General features: G+C 45.7%; 1 pseudogene; it reads right to left on the bottom strand.

The window, feature by feature from the left end:
* LOC127412108 (leucine-rich melanocyte differentiation-associated protein-like) overlaps positions 1-10889 on the bottom strand; it is a 508385-nt pseudogene that overhangs the window by 307676 nt on the left and 189820 nt on the right.

The raw sequence follows: 10889 nt of genomic DNA, 5'->3' as shown, positions 1-10889 counted from the left end.
ATCGGAGTTACTATTTAAATAAAAGGCATTGCTTTTGTGTACCTCTACTTCCCTGTATTGTGAGAAATCAGGATTAATAGTGTGCAAACTTTGGGGAGTAGACATAGTGCATGATGGGCATTGTAGTTCTACAGAGTGTGAGGCCAGAGACTATTTAGCAGAGATGAGTCACTTCTATTTAAATGGGAAGAATGGGAGAAACTTGAACGCCCAACCAAGAAGTTCTAGCACCCGACAGCCAATGGATGTAGAAAGGAAGTCCTGCCTTGCAGGTAAAAGAGTCAATCACCTTTTAGATTCAGACATTGCTTGTCAATCAACACGCTAGCGCACATGCGCATTAGCTATACAAGCCAGGAAAATTGCGTGTTTTAGCGTAATATGAGGGCAACATTCAGTTGAGTGAAATGTGATTGTAACACGACTTCACAGAAGGAAGGGAAGGAGGACACTGGGAAGCGGGTTCCAGGCTCAGGTAAGACTTTTTAATCGCCCACTTCGATACTTTACAACTTCACAAACTCATCAGCTTCACAGTCACATAGTCACTTAAACACATTAGCTTCACAAACACAATAGGCTACACAACAGCTTCTCGAGCACTGTGGCCTTGTGCCAGACTTTCTCTCCCTGTCTGCTGGTAGCATGGCCGCTTATATGCCGCTCTCCCCATGCTCACTGGAATTAGAGACAGGTGTTAGACATAATTTAGCCCTTACCACTTTCTCTCTCTTCGGACGGATGCTCGACCATGACCCCGCTGCCACATATCCCCACCGCCCGACTCAGGCCAGGGAGCCATCTGGCCTGTCTACCACTCCCCCCCCATTTCTGGAAAGGAAGTCTGCGACAGCCATCTGCGCCCCCGATCTGTGGACCACCTTGAATTTAAAGGGCTGGAGAGCCAGATACCACCGGTTGATCCACGCGTTGGTATCCTTCATGCGGTGGAGCCATTGGAGTGGGGCGTGATCTGAGCAGAGGGTGAAGGCCCGCCCCAGCAGGTAGTAGTGGAGAGTGAGGACCGTCCACTTGATGGCCAGACACACCTTTTCCAAGGTGCTGTACTTTGTTTCCCTCAAAGAGAGCTTGCGGCTGATGTACAGCACTGGGCACTCCTCCCCCTCCACCACCTGCGAGAGTACAGCCCCCAGCCCCTTGTCTGAAGTGTCCGTTTGCAACACAAAAGGGAGAGAGAAATTAGGTGCATGTAAAAGCAGCCTCCCGCAAAGTGCGACTTTAACCTGCATAAACGCCTGTTGGCACTGCTCCATCCTCTGGATCAGGTCTGGAGCTCCCTTTTTAGTGAGATCAATCAGCGGGCTGGTGACATCCGAATAGTTTGGCACAAATCTCCTATAATAGCCAGCCAGCCTCAGGAACTGTCTCACCCCCTTTTTGGTCTTGGGTCTCAGGCAGGTCGCAATCACCACCATCTTGTCAATTTGGGGACGCACCTGCCTGTGGCCCAAGTGGAACCCCAGGTGCCGTACCTCCACCCGCCCAATCGCACACTTCTTAGGGTTTGCTGTGAGCCCCGCCCGTCGCAGTGACCTCAGAACCGCCCTCAGATGCTGCATATGCCGCTGCCAATCTCTGCTATAAATGATAATGTCATCCAAATAGGCAGCAGCGTAAGCCGAATGCGGTCTGAGGATTCGGTCATTTAGGCGCTGAAACGTGGCCGAAGCCCCAAACAAACTGAATGGAAGTGTCACAAATTGGTGTAATCTGAACGGTGTGGAAAAAGCAGTTTTTTTTCATGGGAAATTGGTGTCAAGGGGATCTGCCAATAACCCTTTGTCAAATCCAGTGTCGAGTAAAAATGAGCAGTGCCTAACCTATCGAGCAACTCATCAATACGAGGAATTGGGTAGGCATCACACAGAACTGGACGGACCTGTCGCTCTTAGGCACCAGAACAACCGGGCTGGACCAGTCACTGTGGGATTCCTCTATTACTCCCATATCAAGCATTGCATCCAATTCTTCCCAGACAATTTTTTTTTTTTATGTTCGGGCAGTCGGTAGGGATGGGTACGTACCACCACCCCCGGCTCGGTCTCGATGCGGTGCTGGATGAGGTTCGTGCGACCCGGTAGAGGGGAAAACACATCCGTGAATTCTTGTTGTAGTTTGGCAACCTCTGCGAGTTTACAGTGAGAGGTGGTCTCTGCAAGTGACTGGGGTGATATGATTGTGTTTTGTGTTTACCTCCGGCCCGAGCTCTGCCCTCTCCGGAACTACCGTAGCCAACGACACAGGGGCTGCCTCCCTCCACAATTTCAGGAGGTTGAGGTGATAAATTTGACGCACACCCCCTCTATCGGTTCACTTTACCTCATAATTGAGATCCCCCACTCGTCGTGTGACCTCAAAGGATCCTTGCCACTTGGCGAGTAATTTGGAGCTCGATGTGGGGAGTAATACGAGTACCTTATCACTAGGACCAATACAAAGCGATGTCTGTGTATTGACCGCTCTAATGGCCCAACAAGGTCCATGCCAATTCTCTCGAAGGGGACCTCGATCAGCAGGCCAATAGAAATGGGCTATTAGTCAGTTCAGGATTTTTCTTTTCCCTAGATGCCCTGCCATGGGATTATAATGAGCTGCCTGGAACACCATTTCCTGGCGGTTCCTCGGTATTAAGAGCTGGGTTGTATCTTCCTTTGTTTGAGTGTACTGCGTCACTCTATACAACCACACGTTTATAATTGCGAAATAGGGATATGAAAGTGTGACATTCGTCTGGAGTTGTTGACCATCGATCACTCTCACTTGGTCGAAGGCGTGCTTGAGGGTTTCGTCTCGCGACTGCTCCAAAGGGAAATCCCCTTTGGGAAATCCTCCAAGGATGGGAGGGGTTGTATCCTCTCCCCCCTCACGTCATCCTGATGTGGAGCTGATGGAGACAGCCCCGACTCTGCCTCCCCTGTCAGAGCATCGCACATTTCACATCTCATCGCTTTTGTGCAGGACGGAAAATAACCGTGGCCTCCACTCTATGTTTTGTTCCCCAGAATTTAATCACAAGGGTCACCACAGGGTAGTTGTGAATATTCCCATGCACACACTTCACCCTCACCATTTTAGCTGTGCCCAAAGCCTCATGTTGAACCAAGCGTTGGTGGATAGTGGTTTGATTACAACCCGTGTCCACCAATGCTTGGTGAGTACCCCCCTTGACACTTACCAATATCCGGTTCTCTCTGGCCTGGTCAGGGGGCAGCCTGCGGAGTGTCGGGGATCCGGACCACTGTCCCCAGCTCCATCACAGGGCACTGATCCCGGAAGTGTCCCGGATCTCTGCAACTCCAGCAGGCTGGCCCAGGCGCTACGCCTGCACCTGCATCAGCGGGTGCCTCCACCTGAGAGGGAGAACAGCAGGGCACTGTAGATGTTGGGGTACCGACCCCCGCGCATGGGGAACTGGCCTAGGTGCCAGTACTCCTTGCCTCCATGGGGCAGGAACGGGCTCTGGGGAGAGAGCAGAGTGAGAGGGAAGGGGGAGGGGGAAGAGAATGGGGAAAACACAGGGGGAGGGGAGAGAGAGTAGGAGGGCTCTTCCACCCTCAGGTACTCTGCCATATGGTCCTCCGCCAGTCGGACAGCTTCCTCAAGCAACGCCGGGTGGTGGCACTGGACCCACTGCACCGTTCCTTTTGACAGTCGATGGATTAGCTGCTCCTGGTCGATCACTCCCATGACGTCACAATCCCCCACCAGCAGCCATTTCTGGCAGGCATCTCGAGTCATTGGGTGAAGGCAAACAGGTGGCCAGTCTTCTCCAGCATCATGGACCGGAAGAGCTGGTGGTATTGCTCTGGACTGGAGCCAACCTGCTGCAGGATGGACTTCTTCAGATCTTCATAAGCCAGGAGGTTAGCCGCCGGCAGTTGTTGAGCAGCAAGCTGGGCTTCCCCGGACAACAATGGGAGGATCCCTGGCCGCCCATTGGTCACATGGCCAGCCCCAGATCTCGGCAGTTTGCTCAAACAGGTCAAGGAAGGCTTTGGGGTCATCTTCTGCCCCATCTTCAAAAGCGTGGGTGGGGGCAGGGGGCTGTGGCTGTCTGGGGATGTGGCCAGGGCTGTCACCTGGCTGAGGAGGCTCCAGATCGCATGCCGGTCCTCTGCTTGCGCTCTTAGGATCTCGAAGGACCGGCGATCTTGGTCTTGGCAAAGCTCAAGCAGGGATTGTTGGTGGATCTGGTGTAGGCCGGCGAGGGACTTGAGGATCTCTGCCAACTGTGAGGACTCCATGGGGTGTACTTCAATGTCCCGGGTTTTGGCACCAGTGTAACACAACTTCACAGCAGAAAGGAAGGAGGACACAGGGAAGCGGGTTCCAGGCTCAGGTAAGACTTTTTAATCAGCCACTTCAATACTTTACATCTTCACAAACTCATCAGCTTCACAGTCACGTAGTCACTTAAACACATTAGCTTCACAAATACAATAGGCTACACAACAGCTTCTCGAGCACCGTGGCCTTGTACCAGACTCTCTCTGCCTGTCTGCTGGTAGCGTGGCCGCTTATATGCCGCTCTCCCCATGTTCACTGGAATTAGAGACAGCCGTCCGGGCAAGCATGGCCGCCAGCTCCACGTCGGCCTGTGACTGGGCAACCGCATCCAAAGGTGGGAGCCCAGTCGAGTCCTCAGCATCAGACTGGACCACCTGCTCTCCGATGCTGCAATAGAGAGCTCATCCACTTAGCGAGCGCTGAATGAGATTGTGAACTCGCCCTGAGACGAGCCGGCGGTCTCATCCCAGAACTCGACCAGGGAAAACGAGCATACTGTGGAATGGGAGGTCCTTGGGGAGTTACCCGGCGGAGCGGCTCCCATTGGGGTCCCCAAATCGCCCCCAGTGCTAACCAACATGGCCTCAAACCTGTAGGTAGAAGGACCGAGGCGGGGAGCTGCTGGGGTGGCTTTCCCCCTAACGAAGGAAAGCCACGACCACAACATTGCCATGGTCATGTTCTTGCAGTGAGAACATGACCCGTCCACGAACGCTGTCTCCGCGTGGGCAGCGCCCAATCACGTAAGACAGCAATCGTGGCCATTGGAAGCGGAGAGGTAACGACTGCAACCAGGAAATAAACACAGAGGGAAAGCCATCTTTAAAAAGACGCTCTCCATCAGTGCCACTCTTTTGGTAGGGAAAATATACTCTTTTATCGCAAGAATATATAATCTTTTAGACTGTCGAAGCACCCAGGGGCGTTCTCTGCACTCCACCGGTGCACGAGGGGGAGAAGCCTCTGAATTTCTCCATAAATCCAACAGTTTTTTAGAGCTGAATGGAACGGCAGAGGATTCAGCTTGCTGAACACAACCGCTCGGCTCCGAAGAAAAAATCTGAATGAGTGGTTGCGAGCCAGCTCCTTTTATACCCGTATGTCCAGGGGAGTGGCATGCAAATTCCACTCACCAATTCCCATTGGCCTTTTCTCAAAGATCAGTGGTGTTTGGGGCTCCCAAGGGTGACCCCTAGTGTCACTACATCGACTGATATTATACAAAATGATATTATTGCTCGTGGACGGAAAACAAACATAGCCGATACACACTTGCTGTACACCGGCCCAAAACACCAGCTCTCTGGCGTGATGAGTGGCATTGAGCGGATTTCTTCCACGCCAGTGGACACGTACTGTTACATGCTCAATAAGTGGTGCAAGAAAGAAATTCGACAGACTGTGTTTAAATGAAGAAAACATGTCAAAAATGTCTTGAGGTGTGGTAGCTTTGGTATAAGCGTAATGATCATCTCGAACGTCAAATTATTAAAAATAAATGCAAACCTGAGGCGTAACGGCCGCAACGCAATTACCAATACGGGATGTGCAATAATTGTCAATAATTCGATGGTCCCTCGTCAATTATTCCATACTAAACTGAAAAAGGAAAACAATATGTTGGCTTTCTCAAGTCTGTATAATTAAAGAAGTATTTTGGCAGGAGAGCAAATATGGTTAGCACGTGAACACGTCAATGGCCCTGTCAACAAAAATTACTACCTACAAACACATAACAATTGGACAAATACATGAAATACAAGAGAAATACCAATTATAACTACACTTAAAGTTAAACGTATCTCTGAATTTGTGAGATTCGTTAGTGACTTCCATGTTCTTTTAACTTGAGGAGAAGATCCTCCATCGACAGTCAGAGATCCATCATTATGTTGCGAGCGTCGGTCTGCGCACATCCCAAACTTTGGATGAGTTTGAATAAAGCCCTACACTGTGAAAATACCTTTTGCACTTGCAGTTTACATTGTGCATTCATTTGAATAAATTAAACATCCAAACGATCCATAGTTTAATTATTTTATTTAAAGAAACAGCTTGTTTATTTTATATGGGATAAAATGGCATTGTTTCTAAACCTGTTTGTAATTTAATTTAATGAATTTGTGTTATATGTAAAAAATAAATAATAATAAAAATAATAATAATAATTGTAATCTTGACACTTTAAATATAAACACTAAAATCCAGAGGTCAGATATGGATTATTTGTTTTCACCTATTGTATGTGACCAGAGAACATGAACTATTTTATTGTATAGCATTTTATTTTCATCATTTATTATTTAAGTTTATGTTGGTGTTGAGTGATTTTCAATAGTGTGTTTATTGAATGTGACAATGAAGTGAATTTCATTCACTTGAAGGGTTTGGCTGTTGCAGCCTTGAACCAGCCCATCCTCCACCAGGCAAATCATTTGATCACAGTACTTTGTACATCTTTTGGGGGAAATGGTACATACATGGACCTTATGATGGACAGAAATGTACTTGTACCTTATCTATCCCTTAACAGTACATATTAGTACCTTAAGGTGTAACTTTGACCCAGTGAGGGTACAACCACATAAGCTGTACCCTTTGTGATCACAAATGGACCCCCAACCGTACCTTTTTTCTGACAGTGCACTTTGCTGAAATGTGTGCCAATCATTTTGAAAAAGAGGTTTGTCATACCATCTTATCAGTGTCATTTACTGCATTGCCCAACCAAGAGTTCCTATAATTTCCTGCAAAGCAGCTTCAAAAAGGAGGCGCATTAATTTGGATGTCCCATTCCACCAAAAACAGCTCAGGTGATAAAGGTACTTATAACCCTACATATATTTATAGATACCATTAAAACCAAAGTGCTGACAGTGGAGTAAAAGGCCCGAAGGACCCAATTTCCTCCTGAAGTACCTGATGGACACAGTGACAAGCAGATTGCTTTTCAGCACCAATTTTTGGAGCGTGTGAAAAATGGGGCCGCATGCTGGTATGTGGTCCAAGATGACTCATAAATCTTCCTTTATCTCCTCTGTGGTGTTAGCAGAAATGGATGAGTTGCTTTTTTTCCATCTCATTCACATGTCTATCTGTCTGTTATCCATGCCCTTGAGCAAAGATTACTGATGCCCTGCCTTTGATATATGACACATCTCACAGTGCAGCTTTTCATCCAGTGAATTAACCAAGAAAAAATGCAAACCTGACTGCCATTGGCTCCCAGGCTCTCTTGCTTGTTTTTTGTGCACCCGAAACATCCCCCCACCCCCCCCCCGATATTGAGCAGATGGGCCAGAGAGCATTATGGGTACTCGAGTTTGGTGGCAAATTGTTTATCTGACCTCTGCACATCTCTGCATTTTATAATCTACTATGTGTCGTTCCTGTGTCACCCTCACAACAAATTGAGCCTGTCAGGCCTGGACTGGATTTCATTTACCTAACCCCCCCCCCCCCCCCACCCCACACGGTGAGACAGTATGAGGGCGGTACATAAATAAACAGCATATTGTTGTAGGACAGGAATTAAAAAATACAACTTTTGCTCTTTAGTAACATAATTTTTTATTTTATTTGTGTGTGTGTGTGTGTGTGTGTGTGTGTGTGTAGTTACAGTATATGGGAGGTCAGGGCTAGTTACAATAATAGTTTTTGTACAATACTGTTAAGAAAAATTCTGTTCCATTAATTATTTTGTGTCTCGTGACTGTTTTACAGTATACACTCACAGAGAACTTTATTAGGAACACCTGTACACCTACTAATTCATGCGATTATCTAATCAGCTAATCGTGTGGCAGCAGTGCAGTGCATAAAATCATGCAGATACAGGTCAAGAGCTTCAGTTAATGTTCACATCAACCATCAGAATGGGGGAAAAAAACATGATCTCAGTGATTTGGACCGTGGCATGATTGTTGGAGCCAGATGGGCTGGTTTGAGTATTTCTGTAACTGCTGATCTCCTGGGGTTTTCACACACAACAGTCTCTAGAGTTTACTCAGAATGGTGCCAAAAACTAAAAAACATCCAGTGAGCGGCAGTTCTGTGGACAGAAACGCCTTGTTGATGAGAGAGGTCAACGCTGAATGGCAAGACTGGTTCAAACTGACAGAAAGTCTATGATAACTCAGATAACCACTCTGTACAGTTGTAATGAGCAGAATAGCGTCTCACAATGCACAACATGTCGAATCTGGAGGCGGATGAGCTACAACAGCAGAAGACCAAGTCGGGCACTTTATTAGGACCATAGCGTTCCTAATAAAGTGCTCAGTGAGTGTAGATATAGATGAAAAGCCTATGATCAGCCGTTCCACAGTGACAACTTACCTGTATACTGTGACAACATGCCCCAATAGAGGTCAAGTATGAATTTCTGCACCACTAGCGCCACCAAATGGATTTGCAAAAATAAACTTTGTTTTCAAAACAGCTTTCTGAATACTCTCTCTGTCAGCCATTGGTCAAATAAAGAGATAGTCCTGCCCCCAACTCTCACCATTGGTTGAGTAACGTTATTGGGGTGGGTCTAAGTGGGCTGCTCAAAACAAACAGAGCAATTTTTATAGCACAACAGAAACACAGTGTTTACAGTTTTCAAGAAAATTAACCTATGAATGGCCTACATATAGTTGTCTGTACATATTAAGCTGGGATAGGAGAAAGTATTTTAACCAGAAAAAGTTACATACTTCAGCTTTAAGTACACTGTCTGTACCTTTAAAAACAATTCAGCATGTGATGTAACATTAAGTATAGCTCCAGTCAAAATTACATTATGCCACATGACAAATGTAACTACTGTATGCCTCATACCTTACAAAGAATATAAAATAATATATTAACCAATTACTAGAGCGCTTGCGTATCCTACATTAAAAAAGAAATATTATTTCTTCTTTAGAGCAAGACTTCATTAACCCTATTTTAATCCCCTATTTACATTTAGAGGTTTAAATGAAACTAAATAAATTACTTCAAGCTCAGATGAACTATACATATTTTAACACAAGGCAAATAATTTTGAAAGTTATCAAATAAGCTATAAATAAAACATCAGGGCACAAGAAAAGTGCAGAATCCATTATCATAATGGGCCTGCTCATGATCTATTTCATTAACATGCAGTCTTCAACCAAAATAAATGTATTCTTTGCCCTATGAGAGCAAATCCATTTACAGGACAGCAAATGTTAATATCCTGTAGCCTACAGTATAAGTATGATGCACAAGCATCAATGAAGAGCACTGCCTTATCTGCCAAACTGTTGTTAAGGTAGAAAAGGAGCCTATTCTAAACTATACATTCATAATAGCTAAGCAATGCGATTGCAAACATTTCTATTAGCATACATTCCTCAAGGATAGCATTTGACAGAGTTGCAATGAAATGTGGTGGAGAGTGGGGTCAAATATGATTTTACTGTGGTCATTCATTGTCAACCCTGAACTGTTGACACTACTGTGTACAGTTACAATAAACAGACCCCTGTATCCATGTAATGTAACCAAGTTATTAGCATCAACACCACAGAGTTCAACTAGCTCTGCTCAGCTACACGTGGCTTCAAAACGTGATTTATGACATACTCTGCAAATATCCTATTTCTATTTGTGTGAATGAACTGGATACATGTCAAAATGTTGACCCACAGGCACAACTTGTACTGGAAATGTTTCCAAATACATTCATTAAATAAGATCATTACTCTGTAAACTCATATTTATTTTTTTAAAAGTGGATATATAACCTATCATCTGGCTTGCTACTGCTCCCAAAATCAATTTACTATCATCGTCTGTACAACTGGCAATTCAACAACTTATTACATTTGTTATATTGAGCTCCATCTGGTCGGGGTCATTTGCCTTTTTAATTTAGTTGTCTTCTGCTCTCTAATTTCACATTTACAAATGGTGTCGACAGCAGCACCAAGCTGTAGCCCGTCAGCTGCGGGGAATATATTTTCATATGAATATGCCAGCAGTCCGCAGCCATAAATTTGTCAGGCAGTGTTATTAATAGATAGTAACAGATGTTTACTGATTGTTGATTACCAGTCATGTTGACCAGAGAAATCTGTTCATAAATAGAGTGGAATATATTGTGTGGCTAAACAGTCCTCTCTTTGGCAGGATGGAGCACACTGCCAACTCTTCATGTAGCTACAAAGTCGCCCATTTTTTCTCTAAGGTAGAGAGGCATATGTTCCACTGCTGCTAATGACACCGGCACACAGAGGATGCCATGCCATGGAATCAGGGTGCTGTTTATGGCTTATTTGTGCACTCCTAGTTGAGGGCAAGAGGAAACAACTGTTTGGCTACTGACACCTCGTCTAGCAAAACAAATAGTTGGGGAGTTATGGCATACCACTCACTTGTCACTCACCATCAATGACCATGGGAAGCACCTTGATAAAACTTTTAGTAAGAAGGATGGTGGGTTTCACTACAGTGAGAGTCATTCCGTGCAGGTCGTTCTACGGTATGATGAAACTTTGATGCACAAGCACAGTACGGTACATTAATTGATAGTCTAAGTATTCCATTTCAAGAGTGTAGTCTATCAA

Source organism: Myxocyprinus asiaticus, chromosome 21, assembly GCF_019703515.2.
Source record: "Myxocyprinus asiaticus isolate MX2 ecotype Aquarium Trade chromosome 21, UBuf_Myxa_2, whole genome shotgun sequence".
Taxonomy (NCBI): domain Eukaryota; kingdom Metazoa; phylum Chordata; class Actinopteri; order Cypriniformes; family Catostomidae; genus Myxocyprinus; species Myxocyprinus asiaticus.
Note: the sequence above shows the minus strand (reverse complement) of the source record. Positions and strands in the feature narration are given on the sequence as shown.